This window comes from Macrobrachium rosenbergii, chromosome 23, assembly GCF_040412425.1.
Source record: "Macrobrachium rosenbergii isolate ZJJX-2024 chromosome 23, ASM4041242v1, whole genome shotgun sequence".
In the NCBI taxonomy this organism is placed as follows: Eukaryota; Metazoa; Arthropoda; class Malacostraca; order Decapoda; family Palaemonidae; genus Macrobrachium; species Macrobrachium rosenbergii.
Window position 1 is genome coordinate 48,778,251 of NC_089763.1, and position 18,215 is coordinate 48,796,465.

Genomic DNA, 18,215 nt, shown 5'->3' on the forward strand with positions numbered 1-18,215 from the left:
TACCTCAGTTGCTTTTCATGTTGGGTATGTTAGGTCTAACGCTCACTGGTTTACTTCCCATGTATGCATTTTTTGCTTAATTAGTGGCTTTACCGTCAGATATCCTGTGACCATGAATACATTACATCCAGAGTTAAAAAGATAACGGTTCTGTCTATTACCTATATAGTGATGTATTTCTAACTCAAAAAAAATATGCACGTACAAACGAATTTGAACCTTAGTGATATTTCTATTCTCCTGCGCACACGGAATTGTTTTAAAGGGAACCCTTCTTGCAGAAATGGAGTGGATATCATCTCCCATGGTAACTTTTATATTCTAAGGAGAAATACGGCATTACTTTGAGTATTGTAGTAAACATATTCACAGCACCTCAAGAGGATGCTTTTAAAAGGTAATAAAGCATGTCTTTCGTAAAGCCAGTAACTCGAGTCGAAATACTTAGCGAAAATGCCTGATTCTTGTTTCATGAACTTATTAAATCTTAAAGCTGAAGATTTCCTGCATAAAAAAGCAAATGCCAATAAGGCATTAATTGATTTTAGGTTAAAATCACCAGTGGTACATAAACAATTTCCCGATGAAGGACGTTTGTGAAGAAATCATTATCATCAACAGTTTTTTATGCGTAGATAAAAGCCAATTTCATCCCTACCTCCTCTAATGAATTCCTTTTTATGTGTTAAGAATTCCTGGATTTTAATCAAGAGAAGGGAAGGTCGGAGGGAATTCCTTTGTTCTACATTTTGTCTATACCAGATTTACCATAGAGTTGACAGTAGCTTCTTATTTTCTTTTATTTTTTATTAACATATAAACTACAATTTATATTAGATATCGCACTTAGGTATTTTTGACCTAATGAACTCTACACTAATCTTCTAATAACGTATGAAAAAACTCAAAAGATTAACAAATCTTATTACCAGTAATGGTACATATATTTCTGTAGACTAAAGTAGCAATATGAATGTAAATCATTTAATCACATTAAAATTTCACCGATAATTATTCTCTCGTTTAAAATGAATTTTCCATTGAAGACTTATAAGCATATTCAGGTTAAACAAAGTTCTTTTAAATGTGGCTCAATTTTTAGATCATTCTAAATGCCATAAAGTGGTATAATGTTCTATAATATAAATATTCAGCAATTTACTCAATATCATTTATAATATAAAAACGATAACGAGAATAGATCCTATACACAAGCTGTGTGAAGCAGAAAATACCTATCACGTTCAGAAGAAAAAAAAATTATCATCAGCTGCAACACAGGCAGAACTCAAAGACCAAATCTGAAACATTTATAGTTATATATGGTCTGCATTATAAATACTATTCTTTTCTGATATCTTTATACATCCTTGATCTAACCCTTTGCATGTTATTAAAAATTAAAAATTCAGTGCGAAGGCCTCACCTCCAACGTCTTGCGTGTTTTTTTATATATAGTTTTATAATCTCTGGCTTTATATATATATATATATATATATATATATATATATATATATATATATATATATATATATATATATATATATATATATATATACTATATATACCGGGTGTTTTGAAATTAGAGGCCCCCTCCACAGAACAAATGGAAAGTTATGAAGTTTTCTGCTATAGCCTATCTCCAAGTACATTATTTTAAGTTTCTATGAAGCTATTTTTCATTTAACATTTCTTGTATTTTCTGACTGAGTGACGGAGTTAGATACAGCCATGGCTAACGACTCGGAGGAAATCAGATGGATTGACCGATTCCGGACTATAACCTTCAGAGAGGCCAGGGATGCTGGTGCATCCTTCATTTCATGTTCCTGGATAGCTAAATACATTAAAAGAGATTAATCCTTTGTTAAAAGAAACTGGAACAAAAATCCATATGACTGTTATTGCGAAAAGAGTGAGAATCTTGGAAGGCCTGAAGTCCTTTCTCATGAGTCAAAGGACATCATAGCTAAGGCAGTGGGTAGACCAAGAAAGTCTTTACGTAAATTGGCGCTTGAACTAGAAACAAAAGGGGAAAGAAGAGAAGTTATAGTGCTGTATATCATGAGTTGAAAAAATCTGGTATCAAGCCATTTCATGTAATCAGCAAGCCCAACATCACTCAGCAACAGAGAAAAGACCGTACATGGTTTTGTGGTTCATTTCTTAAAGACTGGGATGAAGCTGACTTTTTCCATGTTGCCACATCAGATGAATTCTTCATTTACACAGTCAGGAAGCCAAATCATAAAAATGACATCATTTGGGCTGCAAAGCTGGATAATATCGGCGATGACGTACGCTATTGCCAAGTTGTGAAATTTCCTGAATGTTTGGGCATTTTTCTCTGTTTCACAGCCAAACGGTTAAGGTGGATCATCAAAGAAAAAGGACAGTCATGAAATGGCGAATACTTCAGAGAAACTGTGCTTACTGGTGGAGTATTTCCTTTCCTCAAAGATCCTGAAAATGTGTTATCTGTTGAAGAAGTCACAGTTTTGCATGATAAGGCACCATGTTTCAAGGCTCTTCAGACACAGGAGCTGCTTCGAAACAGTGGTATCGATTTCTTCTCGTCAAGTGAATTTCCAGCTAGCTCCCCTGACCTTAATGTGTGTGAAAACATTGGTAGTATGTTAAAGGATCGTGTTGAAGTGCGCACAGTGAACTATGATGGTATACCAAGCCTCGACGACCTCCGAAGAGAGGGGACTGAGGTGCTCAGGGAAATTCCACACGCCAACGATGAGTATGCAGTTGCAAGCGGACGGTGCATAGGCAGTAAATGCTACAGCCCCAAAAGGAAGACAATAATGAGTTTGAGTCTCAGCATTTTTGCGATTTGCAGAAATCATACCCCTCAAGAATGCAGGCTGTGGTACAGGCAGATGGAGGCCACAGAAAATATTAAATACTCAGAGAGAAACTTAATAAATACCTGTTCTGAATTACTTTTGTTTTTGTCCATATCAATTTTAGTTTATGCTGTGGGGAGGGGCGGTTCTAATTTCGAAACACCCATGGGTTTTCGAGAAATAACACAAAGAGAAGGATATTCATGGGGTTTCTCTCTCTCTCTCTCTCTCTCTCTCTCTCTCTCTCTCTCTGTCTTTGTTCTCTTTTGTTTTCTCTTCCCTCCCCATCTGTATTATAACCGATAACAATAAAGATGATCTTTTTTCTATCCTTTGATTTTCACGTCGTTTTTAATCTCATTTTCTTCTTTGTTACATTTGCAAAACCTTTTCCTTTACACTTCTGGAAACCCACCTCTCGCTTTTCCCTTTCAGGGAACTTTCTTTGTGCTCAGATCTTTTCTTCTTCTCAAGGTTCTCACATTCTTCAGAATATCATGACACCCATCCTTTTCCTCGCAGCACCCTCGTCCATCTTCTACCTCTTCCTTTCGTCCTTTCTTCTTTTCCTCCTTCCCTCGATCCTCTTCATTTTTGCCTTCCTTTTACAGCCTCCTCCTCCTCTTCCCCAGGCAGCCCTTCGGCCTTATCGCGCCTTTCTTCGCCGAGTGTAAAGTTCCCTAAGGTTGTTTGGTCGTATCGCACCTTTCTTTACACGGAGTATAAAGTTCCTGTCGATGCCTCGAGGAAGTCGACTCTCGAACAAAAGGGGAAAAACGGCGCAAATTTCGCCGATAAAAAGTTTATGTTTACCGCCATGGAGGTAGTCCATTGCAGGTGCCATAAACCAAATGCAGTCCCCCTCTCTCTCTCTCTCTCTCTCTCTCTCTCTCTCTCTCTCTCTCTCTCTCTCTCTCTCTCTCTCTCGCTTAGAATGTGCTTGAAAGGCGACAGATGCACTAAAAGATATGATTAATAAATCAAATGGAAAGTTAAACCCAACGGAAGGCGCAAGCAATTTTTTAAAGAAACTCACTGATAAATACAAGGAAATTAGCGGCGATAAATCCCAAAGGTACAGAAACTCATACTTCTTAAAAGAAAGTCTATTATAATAGACCTTCAGAGGAAATTAAAAAATGAAACAATAAATGAACTGATAAACTCAGGTACAGCGGATATCCAGAGGGCACATGTAGAACACAACGGCCTTTTGGACCCTATACGATTTCAAGGGGGGGGGGAGGGAGGGGAGACCCTTCTCTTTAGAAAACGGGAAATTGGCTAAATTAGGCTCTATGGAAAACAGAAAAGGCACCTTGAGGCAGGGGGAAATAGCTGGTGAAAAGGTGAAGATGTGGCCGTTGATTAGATGAATAGGTCTTAATTCAATTGCGCTGAGGGAAGAAGCAACTAATTAGGAGAACAATACAGCAAAACAAACAAGATTAGTTTAAAGCTCCAGTTACTGTGATGAAGAAATATCATTACGGCGTCGAAAAAAAGGCGACTTTAAAAAAGTACGTTTGGGAATTCTATCAGTGACATAATTTCTTAAATGTAATTTAATGTAATCAGAAAAGAACTTCATACGAGGGAAGGACTTTATAACAGTTGAAGTACAAATCAAGTATATTCATCTGAGCTAAATCTAAGGTGAGGGAAGAAGTTTAAAAACTGAATCAGAAGAAATAAGTAAAACACAGCAGGTAAACTGAAGGATACCATTTATTTACAAAAGAGAAAAATAACGTAAAATGTAACCATAAGGAACACCGTTAGAAATGGGAAAAGTACCAAATTTTGCTCTGCTAACAGCAACACATACAATGTGTCTACTTCAAAAGCTAGAAAGCTGTTTGAAAAGGCGGATAATGATGCCATAAGCATGAAACCCGAAGAGCAGTTCCTTGCTACGACGAAGTATCATTAGGAGATGCCAAAGTATTATCCAAGGGCCGACCGAGAGGAATTTAGGAAGAATATCCTGATGTTTGAGAAAGCGAGTTTAAACTATAGTTTCAAATGAGAAATAAAAAAAAAATCAGTAAGGGTTCATGCCGCAATATGATGTAGAGCACAGGTCTCGCTGGTTTAACCAGAGAGCTGTGTAGCAAGAAAATAAACACAAAATTCACCATGAGACGCATAAAGTGTAGTATGTAATTATAAAATTCACTTGAATAAAAATGTCTGGAGCCAGAAGGGCTGGGGACAAAAGAAAACTGCTTTCATATTTTCTTCAGGAGTCCGTTAGTATTTAACATTTTTTTTTTTTAAGAATGCGTTTCGCATGTCAGATTTCTTTTCTATTCCACGGACATTAAATTGTCCTAAGAAGGAACTGACCATAAGATCTGGAGCTTTTTATTTTAAAATATCTGAAATTTCAGTTTCGTTCCTTTTTGAACAATGTTTACCCAGCCATCATCCAAAGCTAGTTTGAGAGAGAGAGAGAGAGAGAGAGAGAGAGAGAGAGATCTGAGGAATGACTTTACTCCGCCTGATGGAAGTTTTACCCTGTCGAGGCCTTCCCTCGCGTTTTTAATTATGAAATGAAGAGGCGAACATGCAAGTCTCTAGACCGCGAGAACTCAGAAAGAGATAGACAGTGAAGAGAGGGGGTGGGCACGTAGGTGGGGGGGTCGTCCAGATGAGAAAATAAGGAAATGGTGAGAGAGGTCTGCAAAACAGCGAGCAAACAAAACATCATTTTGTTATTCAAGGGACATTTAACTTCCATACCCAGTGCTGCCTTTTTTTTTTTATATTCAAGCTCCTGGTCTTATCATCTTCCCTTCCGTCAAACCAAGACTTTCGTTGGGGCATGATTCTGCGCTGGAGATCTTTCAAGTTTGAGGAGCAAAAGATCGCCGCTGCCTTTTTTAACTTGACAACTTCGGGAGGTCAAACTTTGTCGAAGAGAGACAATGGTTCGTCTCTGATTGAATCATTAGGGAAATTAAATCAATACCACCTGAGATGGCTGAAACAAACTTAAAATAAAAAGGCAAATGCCTGATAAGAAAACGAAGCTTCAATCTGATAAGTGTAAGATTATTTATGCAATGATTTTCATTTTGGGAAGTATTAATATTATTATTGTTCAGAAATGAACCCTGTTCATATGGAACAAGCCCACAGGGGCCATTGACTTGAAATTCAAGCTTCCAAAGAATATGGTGTTCATTCAAAAGATTTATCATATATCTTGGACCCAATTCAGAACACAAACATAAAAATTAATTACAAAAGTAAAAACATAAAGAACACTGAGACGCTTTTATTGAAACACTGATCGATATGAACCCGCACCCAAGAGTATGAAATTGAATTGACGCAGACTCCCATATTTTTAGTTAATTAAAATGTACTCCATGATGTTTCCTTTTTTGCTTAACAAAAGTAATTCCTCAGATACCTAGTGTTTAACAAATGAACCCACCGCCAATCTACCAGCTAGCGCATTACAATAATCATTTGCTTATAGGTAAACCTATAATCATTAAGAAAAAAAAAAGTCTATTTTATTATTCTTTTCGAACATGAGCGAAGACTTATTTATACACACGTAACTTTTTTATAATCACAAATAGTATACAACAATTATGGTTTAATTTCAAATTCTCTTTAACTTTGGAATAACTTACAACCAAAGAAAATTATGACTGAAAAGTAGATCTTTCCCAGTCAGGATTCGAGCCTGTGTCTTTAAGAGTACTTACACAGTATATGTATATATATATATATATATATATATATATATATATATATATATATATATATATATATGTGTGTGTGTGTGTATGTATGTATGTATATATATATATATATATATATATATATATATATATATATATATATATATATATATATATATATATATATATATATATATATCGTTTTGAATTATATACAGAGGTATAAACTCGACTTATCCTTTCCACTATCAAGAGTTATATTATCCAGATGAACACGTCGACCTCCGCATCTATCCTAAAAGGCGCTGGTTCGAATCCTGACCTGGGAAGACGCTCCTATCCTTTGGGTGTAAGTTATTCGTAATGTAATTCGATATCAAGGGACACTTGTTTCCTATAATAGGTGGTGACCCCAGAAAAAAAAATAATAGTAATTTCCATATGTACACTTTACTGAATCATTAATGCAGGGCCTATGCAGAAAGTTTCTCACCAGTAGCCACTGTTAATCAGGTCATCGTGCCAACAACAAACACTGTTTCATTTACTTCTCTCATAAACTTGCACTGATGACTCCTGAATACTGAAGGCCTTCCTTTATAATACCTCTTCCACACTTTTAATCCAATAATTACCCGGTCTTCCTCTCCTCCATCCTCTGGACACTTTGGAATTATACACTCTTTTCAATAAATGATAGTCCTTCGTACTTTCTATGTGACATGACTATATGAAGCACTCTGTCACTTACGCTAATCTTTTTTTTACCAGGTATCACCACATTTCTTCCTAGTTCATATACTAAATAAACAATTCATCCTTTTATCCTTTCATAAATATATCATCTATTTATCAATATATATTTATCCTTTCATAAATATATCTATCTATTTATCAATATATATATATATATATATATATATATATATATATATATATATATATATATATATATATATATAAAAATTTATATCTGCATATTTATCACATCACCGTGACTCTTTTACACACAAACATTCAGCTGTAGTCACCTGATGCACTCGAACTACCGACGATAACCATCAATGACTTCGGTGACGAGTAAAGTCGAGTGGTAGAGCACTCGTCACTGAAGCCATTGATGTCGCTGGTGGTTCGAGTCCATCAGGTGACTACCACTTATCAATTATAAGTCCCCTTCGGTATTGTTTCCGAGGTGGAACGAATTGGATATTGAATGGCAATTGTAACTTAATGTTTACACATACACACACATACACACACATATACATATATGTATATGTATATATATATATATATATATATATATATATACATATATATACATATACATACATACGTACATACATACAAACACACACACACATATACTGTATATATATATATATATATATATATATATATATATATATATATATATATATATATGTGTGTGTGTGTGTGTGTGTGTGTGTGTGTGTGTGTGTGTGTATGCATAAACCTGTGCATATATGAGATAGAAAAGAGTATCAAACAAAAATCTGTATAAGCAGTTATTTATGCTCTCTACTGAGCATGATACAAATATGCTATCATCGACCTGAAAGCTGGAAATTATATAGACGATATTATAATCCGTGAAAAACTTCTGTCGCCTCAGTTTTTATGGACTGTTTTTTCTCTTGCGTAAAGACAAGAGATTTATGTAATTTTTTTTTTTTTTTTTTTTACCCCTTGAACTCCCTCTTTTGAGATAATTCCTTCCGGGGAAGAAAATATCTTTCTTCACTTGTCCCTTATCTAAGTCTTTTTTCTCTCTCATTTCTTACATCATCCCTTCTAATAATCTAATAATATATATATATATATATATATATATATATATATATATATATATATATATATATATATATATATATATATATATATATATATATATGTATATATATATAAATATATAAATATATATATATATATACATAATCACGTGTGGAACAGAAATAAATTTCTGACTCACGTCGGGATATATCTCTCAGGTGGATATATATCTAAAGAGTTGGAACCTATGCATCTGTTGCATGTTTTCCCCAACTTCCCGATATATAATTATAAATAAGATATCATGTGGAACAGAAATAAATTTCTGACTCACGTCGGGATCGATCTCAGTGATTGTGTGTTGATGATTTCTATCTTATTCACTCAGAAGGGATAATAATGAAATATTGGGTCATTGCTAAGTTGGGGAAAACTATGCAAGCAGTTATTGCCCAGGTAATTCATATTCCAACTTCTTTTAGACTTGTATATGGTAACGCCCTTGCTTTCCACCTGATATCCCGACGTAGTCAGAAATTTATTTCTGTTCCACATATGATTGTGTGTTGATGATTTCTATCTTATTCACTAGAAGGATAATTCGATGAAATGTTGTCTATTGGGTCATTGCTGAGTCGGGAAGTTGGGGAAAACTTGGTATGCAAGCAGTTATTGCCCAGGTAATTCCTTGGGTGCAGTTGCTCTCAGGTTCCAACTTCTTTAGACTTGTATGGCCCAGTGGGTAACGCCCTATTTCCACCTGAGAGACCTGGGTTCGATCCCGACGTGAGTCAGAAATTTATATATATATATATATATATATATATATATATATATAAATATATATATATATATAAATATATATATATATATATATATATATATATATATATATATATATATATATATATATATATCGTTTTGAATTATATACAGAGGTATAAACTCGACTTATCCTTTCCACTATCAAGAGTTATATCATCCGGATGAACACGTCGACCTCTGCATCTATCCTGAAAGGCGCTGGTTCGAATCCTGGCCGGGGAAGACGCTCCTATCCTTTGGGTGTATGTTATTCGCAATGTAATTAGATATCAAGGGACACTTGTTTCCTATAATAGGTGGTGACCCCAGAAAAAAAAAATAATAGTAATTTCCATATGTACACTTTACTGAATCATTAATGCAGGGCCTGTGCAGAAAGCTTTCTCACCATTAGCCACTGTTAATCAGGTCATCGTGCCAACAACAAAACTGTTTCATTTACTTCTCTCATAAACTCGCACTGATGACTCCTGAGTATTGAAGGCCTTCCTTTATAATACCTCTTCCACACTTTTAATCCAATAATTACCTGGTCTTCCTCTCCTCCATCCTCTGGACACTTTGGAATTATACACTTTTCAATAAATGATCGTCCTTCGTACTTTCTATGTGACATGACTATATGGAGCACTCTGTCACTTACGCTAATCTTTTTTACCAGGTATCTCCACATTTCTTCCTAGTTCATATACTAAATAAACAATTCACCTCGAGAGCTTCATCCTTTTATCCTTTCATGAATATATCTATCTATTTATCAATATATATATATATATATATATATATATATATATATATATATATATATATATATATATATATATATATATATATATTATTTATATCTGCATATTTATCACATCACCGTGACTCTTTTACACACAAACATTCAGCTGTAGTCACCTGATGCACTCGAACTACCGACGAAAACCATCAATGACTTCGGTGACGAGTGTTCTACCACTCGACTGTCTTGACAGTCGAGTGGTAGAGCACTCGTCACTGAAGCCATTGATATCGTTGGCGGTTCGAATCCATCAGGTGACTACCACTTATCAATTATAAGTCCCCTTCGGTATTATTTCCGAGGTGGAACGAATTGGACATTAAATGGCAATTGTAACTTAATGTTTACACACACACACACACACACACACACACACACACACAATATATATATATATATATACATGCATACAAACACACATATATATATATATATATATATATATATATATATACATATATATATATATATATATATATATATATATATATATATATATATATATATATATATATATATATATATATATATATATATACATATATATATACGTGTATGCATAAACCTGTGCATATATGAGATAGGAAAAAGTGTCAAACAAAAATCTGTATAAGCAGTTATTTATGCTCTCTACTGAGCATGATACAAATATGCTATCATCGACTTGAAAGCTGGAAATTATATAGATGATATTATAATTCGTGAAAAACTTCTGTCGCCTCAATTTTTATGGACTGTTTTTTCTCTTGCTTAAAGACAAGAGATTTATGTAATTTTTTTTTTTGTCGTGGAACTCCTTCTTTTGAGATAATTGCTTCCGGGGAAGAAAATATCTTTCTTCACTTGTCCCTTATCTAAGTTTTTTTTTTCTCTCATTTCTTACATCATCCCTTCTAATAATCTTTTATCTCCATTGCCTTCCCGCTTTTATTTCTTGCTCGTGTGTCTTATTCTCGAAGGTCTCGGTAATTGCTCAAGAAGGGTTTATTTTTTATTAAGTCAACCAAAGCGCTCTTAAAATTTAGCATTTTTTAAATGAAATAAAAACTACATTTCTTCAATTATGGCCCGTAAAATATTTCTTATCCATAATTATGACCGAACGATATACTGTATGTATATTAATTTCTTAATTTATGAATTGTATTTTTGGAGTGGAATTTATTAATTTTTATTTTAGATATAGAATAGAATAGAATATAGAATTTAGGCCAAAGGCCAAGCGCTGAGACTTATGAGGTCATTCACCGCTGGAAGGGGAAATTGGCAGTAAAAAGGTTTGAAAGGTTAACTGGAAGAAAACCTCTCAGTTGCACTATGTATCAATTGTTAAAAAAGTGTGGGAAGTCAAATGGAGAAAGACAATATGAAAGGAAGCACAGTAAAAGGAATGAAAGGGGTTGCAGCTAGGGGCCGAAGGGATGTCGCAAAGAACCTTAAGTAATGCGTACAGTGCACCGCATGAAGTGCACTGACGGCACTACCCTCCTACGGGGTAATTTAGATATAGATTTTCTTATCAACTTAATGGATACAGACCAAAAGCTAATGACCGTTTTTGGGGGAGAGTTATTTTTTCAAGCTAACTTTTCCTTATATCTGCTCCAGGTCAAATTGTTTATAGTAACATAATTTGTACAGATTTTGAAGACACATTCGAATTACTTCGCCTTATCTCTTCAGGACTTTATGTGGCTGTTAATAATTATTTATTATTTTTCTCGTTATTTGTTGTCTGAAAGGCAACCCTAAACAGATATGACTTTGGTTAAAACACTCACGGTTGTATAAACAAATGGATATTTGTATATCTATTGTCATGCGCTTTCGCATGTATATACCTCAGTGGATTTTTTAACCATAACAAAAACGCATGAGCTGGTATTCTTCTTGAGACAATCACAAATAAAGCGTGATCAGGTATTCTGTTTACGAGATGTGGCTTTAACAACTCTCCTTTTCTCAAGTCACCACTTTCTGGATCGCCCTCTGTCCCTTGCAGCCGAAACTTTTGTTCCACTTAGCCTTTTTATCATTTTAAGTTAATATTGTTTCTTCTCCCCTCTATTTCCTAAACTTTTCAAGTTTATGAGGAAAAAGTTACGTCCTAAGACGACTGAAGCGTTATGTATCTTAAGAAAAGCAAATCCCGGCAGAGAATGTTTTGATTTTTAAGTATTCATGGGCGAAAATGATTTTATGGTCATTAAAGCTCGAATGGTTACTATGTAAACTCGGGGAGTAAAGCCAGTTAAGAAACTACGGGAAGAATTAGAGCCTTTTGTTCAGAACTGTATATTTTATTATTAATCTAAAAGTACTACTGAACAAGGTTGTTTATTTATAGTTTTTTTTTTTTTTTTGCATGATTTATACATCATTACCAGGATTTATACATCATGACCGGCGGTTAATATTAGTGGATGGTTTTTCCATTTGTCTTAAAATTACGTTTACGGAAAAAAATTCCTTTGTCTATTTCAGCATCCTGTTATTATTATCGTTATATTCCAATGGAAGACTCCTGTGTTTTTTTTTTTTTTTTTAATACGGTTGTATATGTTTACGGTCAATCCCGAATAAGTTTACTACCTCTCCACTTAATCTAAAATTTTTACTACTGGCCGAATGATAGTATTGGAAGTAGAATCATCACTTGGTGTTCGCATAAACGTGATTGTTATTCTCGTCGGTGTCCTTGGTATCTTTGCACTAAGAATAATGCATAAACAATAATAGTGATCCTACAATAGTGGGCAGCTTCCAAAAGTATAATGGTTACAGGCCAGCCTCCATCGTCACAGTGCTGAGACATTGACCTCATTAATTTATTAAAGGTGTTTTAATTTTATATTTAATCATGACAACCAGTACGCTAAAAAAAACACAACTACAATTTTTATCAAGCTGAGACTCATTAAATCTGATATTCATTTGTTCGGGGGCCTTTGATGCATATAGAATCAAATAATGACCTCATTGTTGGCTGGCCTTTGAATTAAGAGCTCAAAATAGCAGACTAAGCAACTCTTGCTGTGTTTATTCGTTCGTATCTGCTGAGAGATTAAAACGCTACTTGCTTAAACCAAGAGCTGAACTAGCCAGTGGGATATGAGGCTGTATACTAGCAAGACTAATTCTTTATTGAGTAGCTAATCTCGTACCGTACTCCCATTTCTCCATTAATTTGGTGTTGGTAATGGTGCAGAAACATTAACAGTTTTCCTTGTTGATATCTTGCACGTGGTTTTATATTGCTATTTTGCTGACATTGTTTATTTTTTATGACGGAACTCGATCGTCAAACTAACTTTTGTTTTTTGGCTGAATTTTAATTTTGTAAGTATAGCTCACCTTTTCTTTGATATTTTTGTTTCCCTTTTGGGGTATATTTCCAAGACATTGCTGATTTATTCAGTGGAAGCAGTTTGCGTGAAGTATATTAAAAATGCATGTTATAAGTACTAAATCTGCGTATCATACGTTTATCAGAATTTATATTCCACATCCTCAACACATATTCTCGAATGAATAAAACTTGCACATATAATGTCCGAGTAACATTTGGAGCTACTGGAAGTAGTGGAGAACACGTGTAAATATGTCATTACCTCGCAGGTAGTATCGTTTTACATTTTGGATTTTTCTTTAAATTTATAAAAATCTATCAAATGTGGTTATATCTTCAGGTATACCTGAGATATTTTTTCTCCAGTGATGGTCTAGATTATATACTGCGTAACCAAGTTCAGTTTTCGCATATTGCTTGTGACAATAAAGTTTTCCTCCTCCTTCTCTCAAAAAACAATAAGAAGGGTTTCTAAGAAATAAGTAGAAGAACGTTTTGCACTTGGCTGCATTACCAGTCTTCTCTACCTTACCCACATTCATCATTCTTTATTATTCTATCAGATTAGAATTGTGGAAGTCAACCTTTTCCTCCCAAAGGTTATCAAATAACCATTCTGTTACCGGATGAATTACCTTTCGATAAAACCAAAATAGCGTCCCGTATTGTGGGAGTACCTTAAAATTCCTTACTAATTGCGTAGTGTATCAGATTTCCATATACTCCAATGTAACTCCTTTTTACATAATCTTTCCGTGCGGGATGAGAGTATATTCTTTTTAATATATCAAATTTCATACCAGTAATATACGGAGCTGTGATTATATATATATATATATATATATATATATATATATATATATATATATATATATATATATATATATATATATATTCATATATATAAGCTCCTCTGCTTCTTTGTATTACAAAGTACACCCAACACTTAGCGTTCTAATCTTCTAAGTAATAGGTTAAGATAGGGATCTTAGGTATGATATTACAAGATCTCATTTCCTTTTCAATTAAGATAAGGCATTACTACACAATGGTTATGGTTCTTGTTCTATTAAACCTAATCCTCGAAACTGTGTTACACGGAAAAATGAGCCTCGAGAATGTGAAGCCTCTTATTGTAGTAATACTCTTAAACTTCACCGGAATCTTACAAATAATATTACCAGGATTTCAACCTTTAATATGATTACTTCCATTCAAAGGATCAAGGGTTTAATACAATGTGTCTTAGGTTTGCTATTTCCTTATGACTTAATATTCTTACTACTTTATTTAAATCCAGTGGTCTTTTAAGATTAAATGAATATGAAAACGTGAAAATGAGCTCTCTTACGTAATCTCTGTGTCTGCTTCATTTCTAACTTTGGCAGCCTTTCCTTATTTATTTTTCACATTTTTGTTTACTGATACTCATCTCATCTTAATAACACAATTTTATCAATATATTTCCCTTCTAACCTCTGTATGATTTTATTCCTTATACATATATTTCCCTTTATACATTAATCCGAAATTCATCAATTGTGTAGAAGTTTATTCCATGTCCCTTTTTCTCCCGTCATTCTATTCTTTCCGCTTATTTAGTTTTCCCTTTCTATTATATTCTCATTCTCGATTCATAAGCGTAGTCTGACTTTATATGTTCTTTTCAAGTTTATTCCCTTCCTTTCGCTTCTCTACGTTTTTTTTTTTATTCCTTTATCATTTCCTCTTTATGTGTAGTCATTGTTCTTCCCTACTTTTTAAATACGTTCCCTTTTCAGCTCTTCTTTATTGTTTATCCATTAGTTGTCTCCAGCTGAGTTTACCATTTAGTTCCTCTATAACGTGTAAAGTTTCCCCTCTTAACCATTCTTTTTATATTTACTTATTTTCAGTTTTTAGTTTTCTGTAAAAGAAAACTATTGTGCCGGCTTTGTCTGTCCGTCAGTACTTTTTCTGTCTGCACTTTTACTGTCCGCCCTCAGATCTTCAAAACTACTGAGGCTAGAGGGCTGCAAATTGCTATGTTGATCATTCAACCTCCAATCGTGAAGCATACCAAATTGCAGCCCTCTAGCCTTAGTAGTTTTTTTTTTTATTTTATTTAAGGTTAAAATTAGCCATAATCGTGCGTCTGGCAACGATATAGGAATTGCCACCAAGGCCGGCTGAGAGTTTCATACAACATTATACGCTGTACAGAAAACTTGATTGCGCCGAAGAAACTTCTGCGTATTTTTTACTTGTTATATTTGCATTTGATCCTTTAAATTCAGTGACTGTTCGTCTTTCCTTTATGAAACTGTAACCTATTTTGAATTTACGCATATTCTTCTTATTTTTTCAAAGTATGATTCTGCATCCATCCAATTCCAGTTTCTTTCTACCTGTGAATCGAATGCTACGTTGTATTTTACCGCACTGCGCTGCTTCATATCGACAGCACGTTCTGCAAACAAAGGATGCAAAATTTATTTTTCTTACCCCAACCCTTAATGGCATTTAAACAAGCAGTCGTGTTTGCTCTATCCGACACAAGCGAAGCTTCCGCAGGATTTGAATATACAAGAAAGACACGAAATGATTCATGTTTTTTTGGGCAAGGGCCCCTGACACACTCACATTCTCTCTCTCTCTCTCTCTCTCTCTCTCTCTCTCTCTCTCTCTCTCTCTGATTCATGTTTTTTGGCAAGGGCTCCTGACACACTCACATCTCTCTCTCTCTCTCTCTCTCTCTCTCTCTCTCTCTCTCTCTCTCTCTCTCTCTCTCAAACTTTCTTACATCCTTGAATAATGACAAAACCTAAAGTATGTCTAAAGAAGTTATTCGTCTCGAAAAATTAAAAAGATCAAGAAATTTTAATTTGTTTTAATCTATTATAAAGTGGTGCAGGGATAGACTACATCAAGGAATATCTATGCATACGTACGCCCACTCACTCCGTCAGCGACTGTTTGCTGCAAAATATTTGCATGTAGATTTTACTGTAATGGGAACTAAATAGAACTTGACTAACAATTTACAGTATTTTTAATCGGTTGACTGGCAGTCAGCAAACCCTTTGTCTTAGGTGTTTCATTCCCAATGTCTGTCTGTCCTTCTGTGTCTGTCGGGCTGTTTGTTTGTTTAACTACCTGAAAGGCAGATCAGGGAACCGCTTGTCTAGACGTGAACCTCTCTCTCTCTCTCTCTCTCTCTCTCTCTCTCTCTCTCTCTCTCTCTCTCTCTCTCTCTCTCTCTCTTTACTGGGCGCCAGGAGCATTCCAAGTTAGGATACGATGAGAGAGTTTGTTTTATACATCTTATTCTATATACTGTATATCCTCTCACTCTGCCTCTTGCCCTGAGTTCCCTGTTGGCTGTTGTTGTCATTTGCAAATTTGCCAAAACTGCCAAGTTATATCTGCATTCGGAAGCCAGTTTGTAAAAAGAGGACATTTCGATATCAATTAGTGGCTTTTGTAGAGAAATTAAGACAACAACTGCAATTAGAACACAGGCGAGTCCCGGCTCACTGTAAACGAATTTGGCTCCTTTGATGTTATTCAACAAAAGGTCGTCTGCTTGTCTCTGTACGCATCTAGCGGGTTTGAGGGATTTACGTTTCCTTAAAAAAAAAATGACTTTAAATACAATGCCGATTGTTTGTGGGGGCAAATATTATCCCTTATACCGTGACTTTTTTGGGTGAATGTAGGTGTTTTGTAGAATCCGTAATGAAGTAATACCTCATACGAATAGTTTTCTTAATTTTTTCGTTTCTCCTTGGGGCTGTGCTGTATGGCTTATATGATAGACAGCAAATATTTCTTGCTGGTTTTCATTATTACTGTTATTATGCTTACTTAGATTCTTCTGTGGTCCTGATTTCCCCTATAGATCAAAAGTGGATGGGTGCAGTTTAATTTCTTGGTTGACAAATTTCCAAGCAATGCATATAGACAAGAACAATGGAACATTTAAAATATACCAAATTTGGGAAATGATAATCCTCTTTTTTTAAGAAATCCAAAATTTAAAATATATCCATCGAAGTTTGCCTTCTTTGTTAAACCAAAGCTATAACTTAAGCTCTCAGTTATCCTAAAGAAGATGGAAATTTCATCGCCGCTCCTGACAAAATGACCAATATCGAGTGCTTAAAGAATATTCCCACCTCGCCCAAAGCCATAAACAGGTTACTAATAGGACGCTAAATACTTACTTAATTGCTGCACCATCTGATCATGGGAACAGGTGCCTCATATCTTGTAGTTTCTAAAAGATATGAGATTTTACTTAGGACTGAACGAAGGTTATCCAGTCATAGTGAAAGCTTCAGCTACTAATGCCCTCAGATATATTAGTTTCTTAGTATTTTTAAAATCCCCCTGTTAGTTAGATTGGGGTTTCATGCAAAGGAACTAGATCTGTCCAACTGCATTTTTGCAACAATTTTATTCAGACGGTACTTTCCTTGCAAGTTCTCCTTAATGACAGTCAATTCATATTTTTACAATTGCTCTTAAATTCTTATGAATAAACGAAAAGATTTCTTTCCTGGATACTCTTTTCAGTAACACGTATACTTAGATTATATTAATATAGAAGTAATGCACAAAAGTCTACAATGTCTTCTCCATATTATAATTACATACGTTTTGTCGGTTATATAAAACATCTATTACAATCCCACGGCAAACACTTCAAACAAGAAATAATTTTTTCTGGTTAAGTGTCTTATCACGAACGAAAACAAACCACGGAGTTCTCCAAAACAATGTATATCCCAAGAGACCTCTGCATTTCATAAGCAAAACTTGGACAAACAATAAATCTTTACTTCCCAGAGCAGCGAAAACACCCACACCTTCGGGCATTACGGCTCGCGTTTCTTTTCGACAGTTTTTTTCTGGCTGTT